General features: G+C 42.0%; 1 long non-coding RNA gene across 18 annotated transcripts in view; it reads right to left on the bottom strand.

The window, feature by feature from the left end:
* LOC310852507 overlaps window positions 1-22,061 on the bottom strand; it is a 227,236-nt gene that overhangs the window by 6,391 nt on the left and 198,784 nt on the right. Inside the window, exon 4 of one of the 18 annotated variants that reach the window (XR_014568175.1) lies at window positions 1,872-1,965. The exons of the other annotated variants lie outside the window; for them this stretch is intronic. This is a non-coding gene — a long non-coding RNA (uncharacterized lncRNA). Of the gene's footprint in view, window positions 1-1,871; window positions 1,966-22,061 lie in introns of those variants that run through there. 18 annotated transcript variants of the gene reach the window in all.

Below are 22,061 nucleotides of genomic sequence, written 5' to 3'. Positions count from 1 at the left end.
CTATCTTCTTAACTTTTGATGCCAGATTGCTGGAGATCCAAATTTGGTCAATTCTAGTCCATGTCATCTTTGCTTCGGAGAAAAAGGTTCCCTCTCTTTCTAGAGGGTTCCTTGTTCTCCAAATGTCTATTAAGTCCATGTTGTCGGTCATTTCAAAAAAAGCCTTTGGTAGTCTCCCGTCCTTGGATATCACAAGTCTTTGGGCTTTGTCCATGTTTGTGGAGACTACTCCGTTCATATCGCCCATCATTACAATTTTATAGTCCATAAAGTCTGATAGAGTCTCATGCAGTTTCTTGAAAAATTCCGCCTTCCCCTCATTAGGTGCATACACCCCTACTATTAAAAGTTTTTCTCCTTGTGATTGAATTTCAACTGCCAAATATCTTCCTTGTTCGTCCTTAAATATCATTTTTGGAGCCAATTTTTCTTTAATGTACATCACTACGCCTCTTTTTTTGACTTTATCTGATGATATAAATTCCAATCCTAGTCTCTTATTTATCAGAAGCTTCCTGTGGGTCCTGGCTATATGTGTTTCTTGGAGGCATATTATGTCCAATTGTTCTTTTTTTAGAATGTAAAAAACTTGTTTTCTTTTTCGGGGAAGGTTCAAACCATTACAATTCCAGGTTAATAGTTGCAGAGACATCTTTGTTTATTGATGGGTATCTGTTCCTCCGACCGCACCAGATAATTGTTCTTCTTCGGTTGGTGGTGGTGAAGTAAGTCCAAATGATAGATTTGAAATGTCTGTTGGTTCTCTTAGGGTCACAGTCCCTTTTTGTAAGTCCTCAAAGTTTCTTTCCAGAAATTGGTCCTTGTCCTGTATTGTTTTGATCTTTATCTTCATGGCTGAGTGGGGATTTGAACCCTTCTCCCTCAGATCATAGCCAACACTCTAACCATTAAGACAAACTGGCTATTGGTCACAGACCCATTAGAAAACAAAATAGAGCATCAAAATATTAGCTTTTCTAACATAAAAATGAGAAGAAGAAATATTAGTAAAAATATGTACAAATGTCTCTGTGGATGCACAGTTACTATGTTTATATGTGCATAAAACACAGCAAAGAAAGCAATACAGAAACATGCACATATACTGGTGTGTGTGTAAAACATCATGATGCAGTCACAGGCAATTTAACCCAAAAAATTCTGCACAGAGAAAGAGACAAATGAACTGAAGGAACTGAAGGAACTCATTTCTGTTCCTCCGTAACCTACCTTGCAGGCTTAATTGCAGCAGGCAGGGAAACTTTCTTCATCTGAACAGGAATTATTTCAATGATGGATGCAAAACAAGTAGTTCACAGACACATTATAGGATTTCTCTTCTAGCCCAATATGCTTGGTCTTCCATCACCTTGAGCCTCATTTTTCCATTTTCATCCATCACTCAACACCACTTTCTGAGTACAGCTGATGGCTCTATTCCAGTCTTTCTGAAACCTTGTCTGCATGAGAACCTGTCTCTCTCTGTGAAAGCTAGTTTGGTTTGTTTTCTGGCTCCAGCAATAAGGAAACCTAGATTCCTGTTCTCCTTGGTCCTGGCTGTGTCCAGCCTTCTGTTGTGTATTCTGCCTTGCCTTGTCTGATCCCTGGATAGTATAGTTTAGTTTATATTAGGAGGGGGTTGTGAAATAAGATATCCCCAGTGATGACCCCTTACTTTTAACCATATTGACCAGTTTTGCCTAGAGAGCAAGGTGAATCCTGCTCATGTATAAGATGTCATTTTAGTTCCTGTGGTCTGCTCAGTTTATATCAGGGAGCAGATGATTCCATTGATTGGGATTGTATATCCAGTTACAAGTAAAGTCAATTAGTGGGAAGAGTGTTCCACTTAGCCTAGGAACACCTGGGTTCAGGTCTCTGTGTGGTCATGAAGTCCACTGTGTAAACTTGGGTCAGTCACCACCTCCCTGGGCTGTTGTAAGGATAAAATCTGGCCTCAACCTCCTGGAGGAAGGCAGTAAAGATAAAGGTAAAGGGACCCCTGACCATTAAGTCCCATCGTGGCCGACTCTGGGATTGTGGTGGCACTCATCTCACTTTATTGGCCGAGGGAGCTGGTGTACAGCTTCCGGGTCATGTGGCCAGCATGACTAAGCCGCTTCCGGTGAACCAGAGCAGTGCACGGAAACACCGTTTACCTTGCCACTTGAGCGGTACCTATTTATCTACTTGCACTTTGACGTGCTTTCGAACTGCTAGGTTGGCAGGAGCAGGGACCGAGCAACGGGAGCTCACCCTGTCATGGGGATTTGAACCGCTGACCTTCTGATCAACAAGTCCTAGGCTCTGTGGTTTAACCCACAGCGCCACCCGCGTCCCTTGGAGGAAGGCAGTAAATTGATGGAATTTTTTAAAAATATAAACAGAAATCCCAAAATCATGTAATCTAAGTAGATGATGGGCATGCTCAACCATCTGTATTCATCACTTAATATAGCACTTATCATCACACACATTCTCTCAGTAATCACATTCATTCCCTCAAAATTCCTCATAACAGCCATGTAAAGGAGGCCAGTATCAGTTCCAAACTATAAGTGAATAAATGATGTTGAGAAAATTGTTTACTTCATTCAATGAGTTCATAGTTAGGCCAAGATTCAGCCAGCAGCACCTTGTGGAAAACTCTCTCCAGGGAGACTCAACTGGCATATCCTTTGTTACATATTCTTACACACCAGGCAAAAACATACCTCTTCTCCCAGGCCTTTGGCTAATTAAAAAAACCTATGGCCTTTTAAATGGCAGGTGTGTGTTTGTGTTATTTCTGTTTATTACTATGGGATGTAGTTTATTGGGATGAGGATGCAATGGGCTGAGGAGGAGGTGAAGTCGGGGAGCCCTGGGTTGGTGGTAGCAACATCTTAGAGGTATGCTGCAGCTGTGGGGCCACTGCCACCAACTGGTAGCTCCCCTGACCTTGCCGCTGCCTTGCCCTGTTTCACCCCTGCCCTGCTGAGTGGCAGTGCTCATGCTGAAAGGGCACTGCTTCCACCATGACCCTTTCCACATGCCATTGATATTCCTGGTTCATTCTAGCTCCCTGCATCACTTTGTTAGGTTTTAGCAGGCCTGCTCCACTGCTTATTTTGCCTTATGCTTTATCCAGGTATGACAATGTTATGTAGTTATATGACGGAGCCAGCAAAAACTGCAAAAAATATCTAGTAGGGGCAGTTACAATAAGATCTATTACAGTGGTACCTCAGGTTACAAACACTTCAGGTTGCAGACTCCGCTAATCCAGAAGTAGTACCTCGGGTTAAGAACTTTGCCCCCGGATGAGAACAGAAATTGTGCACCAGTGGTGTGGCGGCAGCGGGAGGCCCCATTAGCTAAAGTGGTACCTCAGGTTAAGAACGGTTTCAGGTTAAGAATGGACCTCCAGAACGAATTAAGTTCATAACCAGAGGTACCACTGTATTTGATTATTGATGTAAACCTCCAGAATGTATTTTGTGTAGTTAAGTTTTTACTTTTCTCTTCAGTACATTGTATTTTATTTTATTGCTATGGCTAGTGGCTGATGCAAATAAGGATTCTACTGATTCTGATTCTGTATGATGGAGATTGGTCTGGGGAACAAGGACTATCAGACCACATGCTGAACTATCTTGACTCTGATGTTGTGCACGTGAAATTTGCCACTGAAATGGCAGGCCTATGTCAAGTTCCTCTTCCTCTCTCCCATAACATTTAGGTATACATACTTGCAAGAGCGTCACACAGTGCATTTTCTGCCCTGCTCCCATTGGATACCATGGATGGGCTGCAGAAACATTCATTGTTGAGGGCAACTTGACATTGGTAAGAAAAGAGAAATTAATACAAGGCTGTCATGTTTGGAGCCAAACTCATCTTGACCTTAACATCTGGTCATACTCTTAGTGAAACCAGTAAGTCATTTTGGACAAAGCAAAAAGAAACAAAATAGCGCTTTGATACAACTCAGTAAACAACTTGTTTTGCCTTTTTCCATCTATTCTATTATTTCCTAGCAAACTTTTTAATTAGTTTCTGGACAACCAAATGCATGCTTGGCTTGAAAGAAAGTTTGCATTATCTCCTTTTCAGGTTATGAACTCTTTATCCAATATGGTGTTGTTGCCGTTGATTAATTAATTCTCTAGAACTATATGCGGATTTGCACTTGTTATTTTTACCAATTCGAAACCAAAGTAGGTTATAAGGGTCAAAAGCTCCTTTTATTTCTGAATATGTCTCTTAAAAACAAACAGCCCATGAGATAAGGCTGAACACAACAGCTTTTGATGTATTACATCTCAGTGGTATCTGACAACCCTTACTCCCTGGTGATGCAATTCTTTTCTAATAATTTAGTCTCAGTCTATTAAAAGACAATTACAGATAATGCATCCAGGCAAGTGGTGAAGGATGTCCAGAACACCACTTGTTGAAAGGTTATCAAAACACCATTCTCAAAAAAAGGAGTGTGTTATTGATTTTTTAATCATTTCAGACACAGGCTGTTATATGGATTTTTTTAAAAAAGGACTGAACATAACTAGAAAGAGATGGAAATGGATTTCCCCTTTGCTACTTCATATGTCATAATAGAATTTTTAAAATTCATTTACAGTTAGGTAAAGAGGGCAGTCAACCATTCAGAGGTGAGGCTTGCTTATCTTAGCTAAAGACTTAATATGCTATTGATCTTTCCCCCCGATTTTGAATTTATTATTATATTTGACAGCACTGTATTTGATAGCACCTGGTGACATTTTATGCTTCTCTTGATTCACTGTTGGATTAGCATTGTTTACAGATTAATGCAAAAGATGCGGGGGTGCTAATTATTATTTATGGAGTTAAGCACTGTTGGGATTCCAGTTTTGAATCTATTACAAGGCAACAGCAAGGAATTGGGTTGCTACTACTGAAGGGTAAAGTTCTACACATTCTGAGTGTCAGGATGAGGGCAGGCATAGAGGCAGCCCAACTAATGGTGTCTTCATGGAACCACTAATCCTTGTTGTCAAAATGGGTAGGGGTTCCATGGGAGGCGGGAACCTTTCCAAAAATGTGTGGAAGAGTTGGACTTACCTTCCTTTGCAGTAGAGATGGAGAACCTGGGGGCACCAAGACTTTGTTGGACTCCAGCCTCCATCAACCCCAGCCATCATGACCTATAGTCAGGATGATGGGAGTTATAGTGGAACAACATCTGGAGTGCAATAACATCTGTTGCTTTACAGGATAGGCAGCTGAGAGCTTTTTGTGCATGGGGAGCTCTATTCTCCCCTTTTCAAAAGCCTCATGAGCTAGCAAGACTCTCTACTACAGCTTCCTGAGTCCCTCTTCCTATGCCATATCTACACGAAAACAATGTTATTGTCCCCCACTTGCTCCATGGAAATGTCTTTCTTTTTTTAATCAAATATTTTATTAAAATAATTCAACATTAATACATACATATTACGAATATACAAACATACATTTCATACAGTCCTTAAAAATATTCATACATACCCACACTCAATCCCACAGATACTTCCTTTTCCCACCACCATCCCTCACCCCTCACTCCAACCTTGTGTTAGACTTCCAATCTACTCAATTGCAATTTCTTTCCACTTCTATTACTTTCTTTCACACACTTTTAAACCAATTTTCTACTTATTTTTCTGTTACACATTGTTATCCATCTTATTTAGTATTTCAGTATTTATAACGGAACTTGTTTATTCTAATAGGAGTTCTGATTTTTCAATATGATTTTGCAAGTATCCTTTAAACACCTTCCAATCCTTCCAATTTCTCCCATTGTTTTGGATATATTGTAATACTCCAATAATTTGGCAAGCAACTCTGTTTTTGTCGGTATAATACCACTTTTCCAATTTTTCGCAATCAATAGCTGCTCCATGGAAATGTCTAAGCCCTACACAAATCCAGATCCTCCTGGCCATTGTTGGTAGGGGATGCTGGAGGTTCAGTAGGCAGAAGGTATCCCTATTCTTTTGTGCCCAGAGAGAGTGCTGATCAATATTAGATTTCACTTCTGACTATGAAGGAGGGCTGAAGCAAATAAAATTCAACCTGATGTCATGCATGGAAGGGAATGTGAGTATGCAGTTCACCCATGCCTACTCAGTGTGAATAAAATATTGGGAGGGGCCCAAGTAAGCCCTGCTCTGCATAACTGACCACATGACTCAGTGGACGAACACCATTTGAATTGCAATGCCCATCAACTTGGGGGAGGGGGCAAAGACCCCTTGGCCCCTTGGAGTTGGTGACTATGTTGGTGTGCCAGCTATGGATGCCACCTACTTTAGGCGAAATTAGTGTGTTTGATTTACTCAGTTATAATAGTAAATCACCTTTGCCCACTGTCAGGCAGCAGAGAAACCAACCTCCATGGCAGGCTGCCAAGAATGGAAAAGAAGAAGAAGAAGAAGAAGAAGAGGAGGAGGAAGAAGAAGAAGAAGAAGAAGAAGAAGAAGAAGAAGAAGAAGAAGAAGAGGAGGAGGAGTTTGGATTTGATATCCCGCTTTATCACTACCCAAAGGAGTCTCAAAGCGGCTAACATTCTCCTTTCCCTGCCTCCTCCACAACTAGCACTCTGTGAGGTGAGTGGGGCTGAGAGACTTCAGAGAAGTGTGACTAGCCCAAGGTCACCCAGCAGCTGCATGTGGAGGAGCAGGGACGCGAACCCAGTTCACCAGATTACGAGTCTACCGCTCTTAACCACTACACCACGCTGGCCATCTGTGTTTATTCACTATTCACAGAGAGAGGCTTGGGAATGCAGCCTCTTGGAATAATGGCGTTGCCCCAAGTGAATCTCCACTCCTCCATCTCTCCCACTTCCTAATGAGTCATCGCTACGGGTGCTGAAAAGAGCCCTTCTGTCTTTGAGCTCTCCTACTTTCAAGGCTTGTGGGGTTCTGGGAGAGGGAGGTCTGGAATACTTTCTAAAGACACTGAGTCTGTCAGCTGTCGCTCCCCTGGTGGTGCTTCTTCTTCCTCCTCCTCCTCTCCCATTATTTCCCAGCTTTTCCTCTCTCTTTTTTAAAAAATAGTTTTTATTAAGAATTTCAACATAACAAATTATCAAAAACAAATCATCTTCACACACCCGATTTTTTCCCTTCTCCCCTCCCCCCCAAGACTTCCCTCAGCTCCTCTCTCTGATTTTTCAACACATGTTATTCTCTGCATATTATAAAATTGTAAAGATCCTTAAATTATGTATCTATTATGTTAACAATAATAAATTTGTGTATGTTTATTCAAAACCTGCCAAGGAGTCCAGTTCATTTTCTTGTTTTTTAAAGTAATTTGTAAAAAGTTCCCATTCTTCTTTAAAGCCAAAGTTGTCCTTGTCTCGCGGTTTGTATGTCAATTTTGCCAGTTCCGCCCAGCTTTCCTCATCATCTGCCTCTGAGCTATGATCTCCCTCAAACCCCTGTTGCAATTCTGAATTGCCTTCTTCTTCTCTGCAAGGACCATTCCTCCTCTGTCCAGTCCCTGATACCCACTGAACTGTATATCTGTACGTAGTAGGTGGTCATGCCATACCTTGCTTACACAGATGGGGGTGGCTGGAATGGCATACTGGGCGGGCAGCTATGAACTGCAAGGACGCACTCCTCTCCAGACACTGGAGAAGATAGATTGTCTGATCTGCCCCCAAGTTTCTGCCAAAGATGGTTCAAGAATCAAGGAAGTCCTAAGCAGATCTGGGTCTTTGTGAGAATCCAGCACACACTGCTTGATGAAGACTAACTGTGGTTTTTCTGGATGTCCTTTAATACAAATGACATGCATAGATTGCATCCTTCATATTAACTGCTTGCAATGTTTTGGTTAATAATTCAACCACAGACTGAGCCTATCTGTTTTCTGCTGTTTTGCAATTCAAGCAGTTAATATGTTTTTTCCATGAATCTTTGATATTTCTTCTTCAAGAGAGCCTAGCAGAATCCCACAGCATTTCCCTATGATTATTTACAAAAATAATAATAATTAAAAAACCAAGCCATGCTGTATTGGGGGTGGGTGGGTGGGTGGGGGTTGGTGGGTGAAGGAGTAGCACCAACTAATTTAGAAAGTAACTAAGTAGATTTATTAACTTTTCAAGGACCATTGTGCATCCTTAGACAGAAAATGTAATAAAATACAAAACTGTGAAGGGGTAATTTAATAGGGAAATAACCTGTCTTTTTAGAAAAGCAGAAAATGAAATGAGAATTTCCATATACGAGACATCAAAATATTACACGATGATGGATAAAGATGACATTTACAAGGCTTGGTAATGTAGAATAGTGAAGTTTACAGGAAATTAATTTAATATTGTGGATGTATCTTTTTCAGAGAAACCAAATCAAATGTCTTTGCCTGACAAGGTCAAAATTTACCACAGCATTCATGGAATGGTTGCAAGCTGCTGGGGTTTCATCCCTTTTTTCAATCTGTCTCAAAAATCATTTCAGGTATGAAAAAATATGTGTAATTCTGTGGTGAGTCAGCCTCCCACAATATTAAAAAAAGCAGCAACACTGAAAAAAGTTAGAAAATGGGAAAGAGGGAAGAGTTGTGGCCTCTCAAACATTAGTGGCATGACCCATTCCTTCCCATGGACAGTTCTTGCTCTCGTTGGTTTATGACCCACTATGGGTCATACTGCCAGACATCTACCATCTGAATGTGGCTCTCCAGTCCATTTTATCAGGCCCTCAGAAGTCTCCTCAGGCCACACCCCTCACTGGATCTGCATTGCACCCAGTGAAGAAGAGCCAGTGTGGTGTAGTGGTTAAGAGCAGTAGACTCGTAATCTGGTGAACCAGGTTCGATTCCCTGCTTCTCCACATACAGCTGCTGGGTGACCTTGGGCTAGTCACACTTCTTGAAATCTCTCAGCCCCACTCACCTCACAGAGTGTTTGTTGTGGGGGAGGAAGAGAAAGGAGAATGTTAGCCACTTTGAGACTCCTTCGGGTAGTGATAAAGTGGGATATCAAATCCAAGCTCTTCTTCTTCTTCTCAGTGTTTTGACCTGACTGGACATGTGTCTTCAACTGTGATGATGCCTCTTGCTTCTCTGAATAAATGACAGAGGTGGGGGTGCCTGTGTAGAAGCAAGCTTACTATAAAAGGGGTTGGGGAACCCTCCAGAGCAGATTTTGGGGGGTGAGGGGGTGAGGAGAGCAAATGGAAGTCCCATTGCATGAGTGAAACTGCCCCTGTACAGCACTGGATATGACCCAAAGCTTTGAGATTTCTATTCCAAGCATTCTCCATATATTTGGAAAGATTTAAATATTTGCAGTTTTTGTGAGGTATTTTAGATTATAGTATTCACTTAGGTTTGGATAGGTTCTGAACACCTTTCAATATAGGAATAGTCATACCCGTTTTATTGCATGCTATGAAAACTGGACGTTTGTTGCTGGAATGCCCTGGGCAGATTGATTAGTATGTGTGGAACAGCAGTCATATCTCTGAAGTTATGGCTCTGTGTGCATTGCGTGATGAGTGGGGAGGGTGGGGGTGTATATATGTGATTAATCTTGATTTTAGGGTGTAAAATTACACACAGTAGATGGCTTCACAGGCTTAAAAGCAATGCAATCATTTTTAAAACTCTGTTTCCCCCCCCCCACCTAAGACAAAGTGAATAACTCCAAAGAGAGGGGAAAGTGTTTCATTGACTTCGTTAAAACACCAACATTATTGGTATGAATAAACTTTTAAGACATTGAGATCCTAGTAGCTATCTACTTTCCTAAGCATCCATCGTGGATGGAGAGATGCCTTCAATCTACAACAGTGAATATCTAGGGGTGGTTTAGCAACAACCACCAAATTCTGCAATATCTGTCATGACTGCTTGTGCTGCTGCACTTCAGCACACTTTAACTCAACATCTGTGAAATGGGCACAGTTTCTTGCATTCCCCACCTGACGCATCAGTTGTCATCCAATGCTCAATGGGATTCTGCTCATGTTAAGTCAGTGGACAGACTGACCGGGCTGCTTTGGAAGCCCATGCCCCAAATGCACTTCAGTATTCGCCCCTTGTTCTCCATGAAATTCTTGTTGGTCTTGTTGAGAAGTTCTTGTTGAGAACTGCAGCGCCAGCAGTTTTACAGGCAGAAACAGGCTATTGTTAACACCCTACTGGTAATGAAGTTATTGTTAACTGCTCTAGATGCTACACTGCCCAACCAGATAACATTTTTGGTTTGGTATCTTATCATTTCTCTGAATCCTTTAACCGGTCCCCTTGGGAGGAAGGGCAGGATAGAAATTTAATGAACGAATACAGGTATGCATGATGTAGATGCTGTTTCAAGCACAATGGTTGGTGCTGACCTTTAAAGCCCTAAATGGCCTTGGCCCAGTATACCTGAAGGAGAGTCTCCATCCCCATCGTTCAGCCTGGACACTGAGGTCCAGCTACAAGGGCCTTCTGGCAGTTCCCTCACTGCGAGAAGTGAGGTTACAGGAAACTAGGCAGAGGGCCTTCTCGGTAGTGGCGCCTGCCTTGTGGAATGCCCTCCCATCAGATGTTAAGGAAATAAACAATTATCTGACTTTTAGAAGACATCTGAAGGCAGCCCTGTTTATGGAAGTTTTTCATGTTTAATGTTTTGTTGCATTTTTAATATTCTGTTGGGAGCCACCCAGAATGGCTAGGGAAACCCAGCCAGATGGGCAGGGTATAAATAAATTTATTATTATTTTTATTAATATTATTATTAATATTATTATTATTATTATTATTACCTCAAACTCTGCCTTTTCACTTTTTATCTGGATGGCGTGAATGCATTTCCAATGAACTCTCTCCTATGGGTGGTGCTGGCAACTACACTTCTCAGCAGTAATGTCAAATGTTTTGCCCATGTTTTGCTCATTTGGTAGAGCATGAGACTCGTAATCTTAGGGTTGTGGGTTCAAACCCCACATTGGGCAAAAGATTCCTGCATTGCAGGATTTTGGACTGGATTAGCCTTGTGGTCCCTTCCAATTCTATAACTCCATGATTCCATGAAATAATCGATGATAATCCAGGAAAGAACTCTCAGAAAAAAAGTTTTCCAAGGAAGCACATAAATGCCAAACTGATTCCAAATTGAGACAAGGCAAGTTTGCTCATGACTATCAGGAACCATTGTAAGCTCTTCCAAGGAGTAAGTATGACATATACATATAATTGCAAAAAAGGAAAGAAATACAAAAATTCCTAATCTATTCAGCATTGATGTTTTATCCAGGTGGTTAACCAAACCTTTATAGCACTTCTCTGTGAAATAATATTCTTTTTTTTTTATTGAGCTGGGTATTTGCAGCACCTAACTTAGATGTGTATATTAAACCCATTTAAAATCAGTTTATTTCCAACCAATTGACTCTGAACATCAGTGTATAATGAGCTGATTCTCCTTATTGTAGGTGTATGAACACAAGTGTACACACTCCAGCAAATTGTTAACCCGGTCTTTGATCTTGCATATCTTCAGAGCTAGAATCTTTCAATAAATGTAAAGATAATTTCTTTTTCTTAGCTGTTTGCAACAATTCAAATGGGGCATGATTGTGAAATTTAGAAGCTGTTTCCTAAATCTATGCACCTATAAAACCCAGACTTCAACCTATACTGCCACATGGGTGAAATTTTATTTTAAAAAACGGCGGGGGGGGGATTAAGAGTTCCCCAACACTCAGAAAAGAATCAAGTCAACCAGAAAGCTAAAAAGGAATGAAAGAGCAGAATACTTCAAGGAAGTATTTTGAGCATTATATCTCTTCCTGGCGGGTGGGGAGAGGGGTGGTAGCTCAGCAAATGTGACTGATCTGCACATTAGTCCAAAATGTGTAGATTATCAGGTCAATGAGCTGGAGAGTTGGTGCCTCTGGAACTAGGTAAGGTGTGCACTTGCTCAGAGGGCAGCATCGTTACTGGAGAGAGTTGGATGGATTTGTAGGAACAGTGAATGTATACATACATATGTTTCCGAGCACAATTCAAAGTGTTGGTGCCGACCTTTAAAGCCCTAAACAGCCTCGGCCCAGTATACCTGGAGGAGCATCTCCACCCCCATCATTCTGCCCGGACACTGAGGTCCAGGGCTGAGGGCCTTCTGGCGGTTCCCTCACTGCGAGAAGTGAGGTTACAGGGAACCAGGCAGAGGGCCTTCTCGGTAGCAGCACCCACCCTGTGGAATGATCTCCCATCAGATGTCAAGGAAATAAACAACAATCTGACTGTAGCCTTATTGGAGTTCACCGATTGGGTCTGCGTTGCTCCGGGACAGGAGGAAGGAAGTCAAAACGACACCGAGGTTGGTTCAAAGAAAGAGTTTATTCTGCTCTCCGGATAGCAGAAGGCACCTGCGTGGTGAGTCCACAGCAAGTACAAAGAAATGACAGGTTTCATGCAGTTTATATATCCTCCAGGCACCCTCTCACTCCTCCCCTAGGAGCCCAACCACGTCGGCGTACGTACACAGGTTGACATCACATATGTTCCTGCTCTGGTACTCTCAACCATAAAGGGATCTTCCTTCCTGCACTCCTGACCATAAAAGGATATTCCTGTTCCTACTCCTATCTTGGTGCAAGAGGTCAATACTTCCAAGAACATGCTCTGGCGTTAGTCCCAGACTTGGGTCTCTGCATCATTTGTGTTCAGAACATAAGATATGTCTGTGTCTGTTCTACTGGTAGAGTCAAGGCCAGTCTTGCCGTCAAACTGATATGGGAGATAGCTGTGTTCTTGTTTTGCATTTGCTCAACGGCTGAAGTTTATGCATTTTAGCTAAGGAGAAATGGGGATTTTGGTGCAGTTTAAAAACTGCCTGCACAGTCAGTTTTTGGGTTTTGGAAACCCATTCCTTCATGACTTTTAGAAGACATCTGAAGGCAATGTTTAGGGAAGTTTTTAATGTTTGATAGTGTTTTTAATATTGTTGGGAGCCGCCCTGAGTGACTGGGGAAAACCAGCAAGATGGGCAGGGTATAAACAATAAATTGTTGTTGTTGTTGTTGTTGTTGTTATACATAATGTTATTTGTATGCCACCTTTCCACAGATGAAACCATGCTTAAGGCATCTTACAATGGGTGCGGCACTTAACTGCAGCATAACAAAAATAGTTAAAAACAACATTATCAAACATCAGAATATGCACAAGCATACTGAACAATTTCCACATAAATCACAAGATGTAAAATAAAGATTCACACACAAAAAGCCCAGTGACAAAACTGCTTACCAACAAACAACCCCAAACATCAGCCCAGGAGTCTGCATGCAGTTGAATAATACTCTATTTGATAGTTGTTTTTCACATGTTGGGAGGGGCAAACAGAGAACAGTATCAAAACATAACAGGGAGCATAGCACCCATTCTGTTTTTCATCTCTGTTTGTCAGCTGCAAATTAATCTCACACACATACACCACGCACGCAGAAGATCATTTGAGCCCTTTCTATGCAGCCTTCACTTATGCAGTTCCCAGATTGCCTTGGGATGTTGCAGCAGCACCAACTACAAGGATGGTTGCAGCTGCTTTGATCATTCTTGGCCAGCACAATGCTTCAGGAATGCTTGCTTGCAAATAAACTCCACGGCCTATGATGGAATTGACCTGCTAGTGAGCAAGTTTATGGCTGCAGCCGTGAACATACAAAAGCTATTTCTGTGTGCCTCACATCATCTGTATGCTTGTTATTGTCCAGATCACAGCCAGGCTCGTCTCTAACCAGTGGTGCAGCTGGCGTGCTGAATCAGGGCGCTCCCCACTGCCGAAGGCGCCGCGGGGAGTCCGGAGTTGAGCGGAGTCTAACTCACAGTGTTTCTCAACCTGTGGGTCCCCAGATGTTGTTGGACTACAACTCCCATCATTCCTAGCTAGAATGACCAGGCAGCCTCTGCCGCCCCGCCACCTCGGGTGTCGGGCTCCTGCTGCTCAACAGCTGAGCGGGAGGCGTTGAGGCGCGGCCGGCCTGCGCGCGCCTCAACAAGCCTAGAGGCTGCGCGCTTCCCACTAAGCGCACAGCCCGGCCTTGCCTCCGCTGCCTTGGGCTCCTGCCCAGAATCTGAGGCTGAGCAAGGGAGGCGTTGAGGTGGCCGGACCACACGTGCCTCAACCTGCCTAAATCCCTCAGGCATGCGGTTGTTGGGAATTTTATATCTCACCAGCTGCGAGAAGCAGCACAATGGTTGTTGACATCATGTGATGTCTGGTACCGTGAGACAGGCAGTCTCTGCTTGTTCTCAGTAACTGGAGAGAGTTACTTTTGCTTCTGAGTGAAGTGAGTGTCGAGTTGGATTTCTGTGGTAGCTGCTCAGGAGAGCAGACATGTCAGATGAGAGCTCTGTGTACAGTCCATAAATAAAGTAGTGTGTAGACTACTGACTGTCTCTTTCTTCTGTGATGGGATACCAGAAGACGAGGGTGCTCCTCTCAGGATGGAGGGGTTGCTGCACTGAGGGCAATTTCTGGTCAGAGAGTGACCACCGGAGGGGCCTCGGTGTCTTGGGAAGTTGGCACCCTTCCCGGCGGGCGTTTTTCCAACAGCGGTCACGTAATCAAGCTCTCCTGGGCAGCCCTGCTGCCACCGCGGAGCTCTCCTTCAGCTCACCGGGTCTCGCCCCAGTGAATGGGGCTTGAGCCACAGAGCACATACCAAACTTTCTGTGGGATGACCGCCCCTGGAGCCCTTTCCAGTGACTGCCACAGAGAAGCCCGTTTATTTATTTCTTGGAGCATTTTAATCATCGTATCACAGAACTGGATGGTTGGAAGGGACCTCCGAGGGTCCTCTAGACCAGTGTTTCCCAACCTTGGGCCTCCAGCTGTTTTTGGACTACAATTCCCATCATCCCTTGCCACTGGTCTTGCTAGTCAGGGATGATGGGAGTTGTAGTTCAAAAACAGCTGGAGGCCCAAGGTTGGGAAACACTGCTCTAGACCAACCCCCTCCAGTGCAGGAATCACAGCACAAGCATCTCTCACAAAACAAGTTTGCTCCCTCTTCCCTGTGAACAGCCCTTCAAATACAACAGAATAACAGAACCATGCACAGAGTTGGAAGGGAACCACCAGGGTCATCTAGTCCAACCCCTTGCAATGCAGGAATCTTTTGCCCAACATGGGGCTTGAAACCACAACCCTGAGATTAAGAGAGTCGTGTTTTACTGACTGAGGCATATCTAAGTTCAGCATTTCTTTTCTCATTTTGGTGCCAGGTTAAGGTATGCCATTTTGCCTGGACAATTTAAGACCAGGAGTGACTTGTCAGATTTTGGCTGGCCCACATGCATCTGAGACTATATAAGTGTGTGTATATATATAGGTGCATTGTTAATAAATGCTGGTACCTTTCCTGGGAAAATCACAGGCTCACTATGTCAGGTTCCTATTGGAAGACCGGACAAATGCTAGAACATTAGCAGTGGCAAAGTTTTTATCGGTGGTTGCAAGAACAAATGATCCCTATATTCTGAACAAAATGCTTGTTTAACCTGGAGGTAGGCTGTATGAATTGTGTATTGCTTTGTAATGATTTGTTGGGTCTCTGGATCGTAATAAAGATTGATGATGATGATAGGTGCATTGTTAATAAATGAGCAACTAAAAAAACTTCCTGTTTTCTTTTCCCAAGCAGAGATAATGCGTAAGCGGGTGTCAGCTCCCTAAAAAAAGGTCAACAATTCTAGGGAACCTTTCCTTAAAAAGATCAACAACTGGGGGGGGGGGGGCGTGATGGAGGGATCTTTGCACCACAGCGCCGGCTATGCTTAAGATGGCCCTGATCACAGCCGTCATCAGGGTGTTTCCTAGGTGACAAAGACAACAACAATGGCACTTTTTAAAGAAGTAGTAGATCTGATCAGATAATGTGCAATCATTACTGAACAGGGTGAATAGTTTCTAATCCCTAGACAACTGGCACTATCTATTCCCTGTGCAAAGAGGAAGGCAAACCCACCTCTGATACTCCAACACCTGCCTGTGTCCAGGCTGACACCATTTAAAAAGCAGCTGCAAAGCAGCGTTGTCAGTTTTGCTAGACTTCTCTGGAATGGCTTTTTAAGGTGGGGGGAAAGTGTGTGTTTTTCTAAGGGTGACAGTAGGGAACAGGCAAGTGCCACTGGGGCAAGGAAGGGCTGCAGAGATGAGATTACAGCCAGACACTGTGACCTGCTCACCAGGTGAGATGATAGTGCTACAGTCAATTCACACCTGCACTGCACTGCAATATTACCATTGCAAACTATTGTGATATGCCATCACTTGAAGAAGGGAAAGGAACAGGAAGACAACCAGAAAAGCACAAAAATGCAAGAGCTTGGGGTGAACGTCCTGAGGATTTTCTGGAAGAAATGAATGAGTGGTATCGGAAAAAATAGCTAGTGGGGAAGAGGGATGTTTAAGGTTTTTGTTTGGTTCTCTTTTTTAAGTTAGCCAGTCTAATTTTGCCTTCCTGAACTAATACATGGATCAAAACGCAGTTATCCTTCAGTTTTTGCGCTTCTGATTTTGAGATGCAGTTCTCAGCTCAAAGATATGTACCCAAATACACAACATATATACAAACAAATGAATTTTATTTTAAAATGCATTCAAATGTTTGAGAGTAAATGCATACCAAAATGCTCAGTTTGTGAACAATACATGCAAAAAAGAATGCACATTTTGTGTGTGTTGGGGGAGTTAAATTGCAGAATGATGTGGAAATGGAACGAGACAGACTTCAAATGAAGGTTTTGAAAACTGGCGTAGGCTGGGAATAGACTGATCTCTCTGTGTCTAGGGTGGAATACCTCTATCTGTTTTTCATTCATTCATTATGCCATTTAGTTTTAAAGACAATGCTAATAACTAGGATATATTTACTTATTTATATCACTTGCGTACTGCTTACCAGCCATAACGGTTCTTAAAGTGGTTCACACTAATAATTACAGAACTAACACTGTTGCCAGATTACAAAAATCTAAGCCGATTAGTTGTATTACTTTTGGTGAATTAAGTGATTGGTTAAAATTTGCATATGGGAAAAAACCCATAATTTCTAAGTGAGAAGCATTATTTGCTTTTATTTGATGCTTGCATGTGTCAAAGGAGGGGGCAATTTAGAATAATTTTGCCCTGCTATGCAAGAGAAAACAAGGCATATCTCTTTTAAGGTTGTGCTTGCTGTCACCAGATTCATGCTAATACTAATGTAATAATAATTTGGGAGGGGGACTTGTTCTTTTGAGCTGTGTGAACACCATACATTTAAAGTAACCCCCAAAGAATACTGGGAACTGCAGTTAACCCTTCGCAGAGCTATAATCACCTGGAATCCCCGCTGCAGGGAAGGGCTCAGGAACCGTGGAAGCTATTTTACACCACGTCAAAACATTGGTCCGTCTAGATTAGCATTGTATATACTGAGTGGCATTTCTCTTGAATATCATACAGTTTTTTTCTCACAGGCATACCTGGAGATGCTGAGGAATGAACCTACAATGTTTTGCAGACAAAGTCAATGCTCTACCATTAAGCTACAGCTTATGGAATTGCACAGGAAATGGAGCTGGGGGCAGGGAGGTGAAGCCCAGATCCTGCTAATCCCTTCTTCCCTGACAATTTCGATCTCTGGAGCCGCTACTTTGCAGAGGAAGAGAAGAGGCAGCTTGGTTTCAGGATATGAGGTGAAAGTGGAACATGTTGTTCTGGCCTTTAATGAAAAGGGGAAGATGGAGCTTTCATAAAATCCTAGAGAGTCTTAGATGTATTATTGCCCCCAGGCTCCACAAACAACTTCCTTTCACCTAGCTTGGTGGGATCAAAAGACAGCATAACCAAGTAAATACCTAATACCTAATAAAAAAGGCTCTCTTGCTGAAATATTGAAATGGAATGTATCCCCAACCCCAAAAAGCATGCCTCCACAGGAGCCATTTCAGTCTTCCAGAAAACTTGTATATTAAAATATCCTATTCATCAAGTTGATCTGTGGTGTAGATTCCTGTTTTATAAAGGGCAGTGAGGGAAAATGGGAGTAATATGTACATCTTAATAAATTAAGCATTAAATTCCAAGTCTCTAAAATGAAGAGGGGGAAGACAGACAAATGCAGCAATTGAACTACTTGTCACTGACACAAAGCAGCCTCTGGTTATTTGTTAAAAATATCTCTTTAAGGTTCCTCGTGAACAAATAGCTTACCCCTGCCCTCAAAAAATACCTATTAAAGTTTATTTACTATTTTTTTTATTAAAAAAAACCTGATCTCTACCATATCTCAGCAATGGTAGAGCCAAACTGAAATACCCTTGAACTTATGAGAAAATAATATCTGGGATATAGCAATGTCTGAGCATCTCACCAGACACATGAGGGCAACTAAAGACATAACAAATAGAGGCACCTTCCAAGAAATGTGGACCCCTTTCTTTAACTATGTTAATGACCAAAATCAAGACCTTCTTATACCAACCGGTCAACCTTCTCAGTTGAGGGGTTACACCAAGTACAGTGGTACCACCGGTTGCGAATGGGATCCGTTCCGGAGGTCCGGCCAGATCCCGAGGTTTTTGCAACCAAAGGGACCGCTTCTGTGCACGCACGATGGTAGAGCACTTCTGCGCATGCGCACGTGGCAAAAACCTGGAAATATACTTCCAGGTTTGCCACTTACGTATCCCGAAGTTTACATAACCGGAGGAATATGTAAGTGGAGTTATGACTGTAATATGTTTGAATGTTGAATGTGTAAGCGCAGTGCTTTTTCGGGGGGGGGGGGCGCAGGGGTACACATACCCCTAAACATTTTGTGAATCTAATGGGAGAAGAAAATTTAAAAAATAATTTTTAGTTTCTTTTCTATATTGGTGAATTGTCAGTTCTGTTGCTACCCCCAATGGCAGTCTCATTTCCTGTCACGGTTTTCCTGAGTCTCAGGTGGAAGCGGACGTTTAATGTGTGAAGCAGTGTGGAATGTAGATGTGTGGTGTTTTACTGATGAAAGTTTGCATGTTCTTTGGTCCATTTATTGTATTTATTTTCCCCAATTTGAACTATAAAGTGACGGGTTTTGTGAGTCAAAATGAGATTACCCCTAAAAATTTTTTTAGAAAAAAGCCCTGTGTCTAGAGACAATGGATAAAACATAAACCATTAGATGTACTGCTGGTTGTGTAGTTAATGGTTATTGTATTTGTTTAAAAAGCATTTTTATAAATTGTTTTTTAAAAATGACCATAGTGTTTATATGACAATGTTGGGGTGACTAAATTCAAAGCCACGGAATAGTGAACGGGTTTTTGAGCTTTGCTATGGACCACAATGCTGAGGGTGAGTGGGTGTCTAGGATGGCTGTGTAATGCTTGCCACTGCAGTGCATAGCGCATTTTCTTGGTTGAAAATATTAATTCAATTATTTATTTATTCATAAATAATTGTGCACCACTAAATTAGATGGAATTAAGATGATAAGTAAGTTTGAGGAAAAATTATAAACCTATTCGAGAACTAACAGATTATATTTAAATGAACCTGACACAAGAGTGTAAACAAGATGATAAATTGCGGGCAAGAATTGACAACGATGCAAATGGGAGCGGGAGGTGTGAGGGAGTCCAAAGATGTTAAGAAAGTATGTTATGATATATGTTATTCTGTTTCTTTATCTTTGCATTTTTATTCAAAAATCTTAATAAAATATTCATAAAAAAGAAAGAAAATATTAATTCATTTTGGCACCTGAGAATAAATGAGTGTGTTGCCCATATCCTTCAAACAGGAGTGTCAGGAACTGTGCTCTTCTTGGGAGTGGTTCATACAACATCACAGTACATAACAGCACTAGCGGAATGTGCTCCATCATTTTTCAAAGAATGGGCATTTAGCATTTTTAAAGCTCTACCCGTTTCATTTTTGCACCTTCCATTATTATCATTAAGACAGCAAGCACTTGCATTTGAAAGGGATATCTTTAGAGTGAAATATCTAATAAAGAATAGAAACCAGATGATAATTCCTACCAGTGGGTGGCATTTGCTCAAAGCCTTTCCCTACACATCCAATTTGGTGGTCTGTCATCGGAGAACACGGTCAAGCCTTGTTTTCCCCTCAAGTCAATTTTAATTTAGAAATAGCTAAATTTACCTTGTCTGTTGAAGTCACCTGGGCTAATACAATTGGATCCCATGCTGTTCTGCAAACGAAAACATCTCATGTGTGTGTCGAGAGAGGAAGCACCTCTAATTATTCACCGTAGGCCTTCTGAAACAGTGGTTCCTCATCTTGCAGGCTGGGTACAACCCATGACACATCTCCTCCTGGCCTGCAACTGCTGCTCTTTACCCCTTACTTTACCCACAGTGCCATATTTAGGCTTCAAAAGACCCTCCTACTGGAGCCAACAGGAGTGCATTTGGAAGCGTAAAAGTGGTGCGTGGGAGGCACTGGGTAGGGGTAGAGCTGGAGGATATAGGGTTAACCGATCTATCTGTGACTACCCCATTGAAATGGCCCTTTGGGCCACATTTAGGGTTCAACAGGATGGTTTTCTGAAGCCTAAATATGGCAAGGGTATAGTAGCTACAATTTGGATGGCAGTAACTTTGTAAGACGGTATATGAGTATGTGAGCGAGAGAGAAAATGAATGTGTGTGTAAAGGTTGCATGTGAGTTGATTCGTGCAGATGCAGATGCACATGAGTGTTTGTATGCAGTATACACCTGCGAAGTGCTGTCTCCAGCCACTCCTGCTGGAGCATTTGTACCTCACCGGCCTTCCCACCCTCTCCCTCCATATAAGCAGCAGTAACTCACCGCCTGGGAAGCCAGCATAACTATTATTCCCCACCTGCTGAGATGGGGAACCAACTTCTGGTGAGATATTATTCAGCATCTTTACAGGTGAAATAATGAGCAACCCATTTCTTTTCAGGAGGTCAAAATGGAGTCTGGACTAACCATCCCACTTCCTTTCTTCCTCCCGCTTTGAAAGTGCTCTATTTCCTTCAAAATCTTCCCACTTCAACCACTGTCTGGCCCTGGGGTTCACCAGCTACAGCCAATCAGAAAATGTGGGCCGGTGGACCCTGAGATGTACAGTGCGGATTTTGCAGTTGAAGACTGCCAGGCTCTAATTGGATTTTTTGCAACGAAGCCTGCATTGCATTCGGGATGAAGGAAAGCTTCTTAAAGAGAACACTTGTTGCTATACAGCAGGTAATGATCTTGATATCTAAATTATTTGAAGTGGATACTATTCATTATAAAGAAATCTTTGGTCTTGTGTTGTTTGAATCTGGGGGTGACACAATTACAAAAAAAAAAAAGAAGACAGAAGAAGTACCAACAAAAGAACAATGGCAAGGGAAACTTATGGAATATGCAGAACTGGCAAAAACTAACAGAAAAATTACATGAAAAGGACAACAAAGACTTTAAAAGAGAATGGGAACCATTTACAACATATATGAAAAGGCAACATAAAGAAATGGACATTGCCAGGGTTTGAGTAAACAATCACAACTGTATACAAAAAAAGACTATATGTATTGAGAAAATTTTGGGGAAACAATATGCAGGGTGAACAATATGGAAATAAAACAAAACAGGAGTATGAGGGAAGTCCAGGGGAGGAGGGTCGAAATATGAAAAATTGTTAAAGATATATTGTTAGAAGAAGTATACATGGAAAAATAAATAAAAATTATTTTTAAAAAAATTACCAAAAAAATTATATTCAAACTTCTATGGAAGACAACTAGGCTGGAACACATTCAGTGAATTGATTTCTTCTTCTTCCTATTGTTTGGCCAATTGAAATTTCATCTACAACAAAATGTAGCAGCGCAGATTGGTCCTGTTCAGGGTTCCAGCTAGTCAGCCAAGGCCCTTTCCATGATATTCCATTCCATTCCTCCTCATCTTCTCTTTCCACTCTAACCCCTATAGTTAGTTAGCATTTTGAGTCCACTAAGTGCATTTAGTTCTCATTGGGATATTTTCGGGTTCTTTAGGGCGAATTATAAATTAAAATAAATGTGAA

The sequence above is a fragment of the Podarcis gaigeae genome, assembly GCF_964106915.1.
Source record: "Podarcis gaigeae genome assembly, chromosome: 9".
In the NCBI taxonomy this organism is placed as follows: domain Eukaryota; kingdom Metazoa; phylum Chordata; class Lepidosauria; order Squamata; family Lacertidae; genus Podarcis; species Podarcis gaigeae.
The sequence above is the reverse complement of the archived record's forward strand: the minus strand, read 5'-3'. Positions and strand labels throughout refer to the sequence as shown.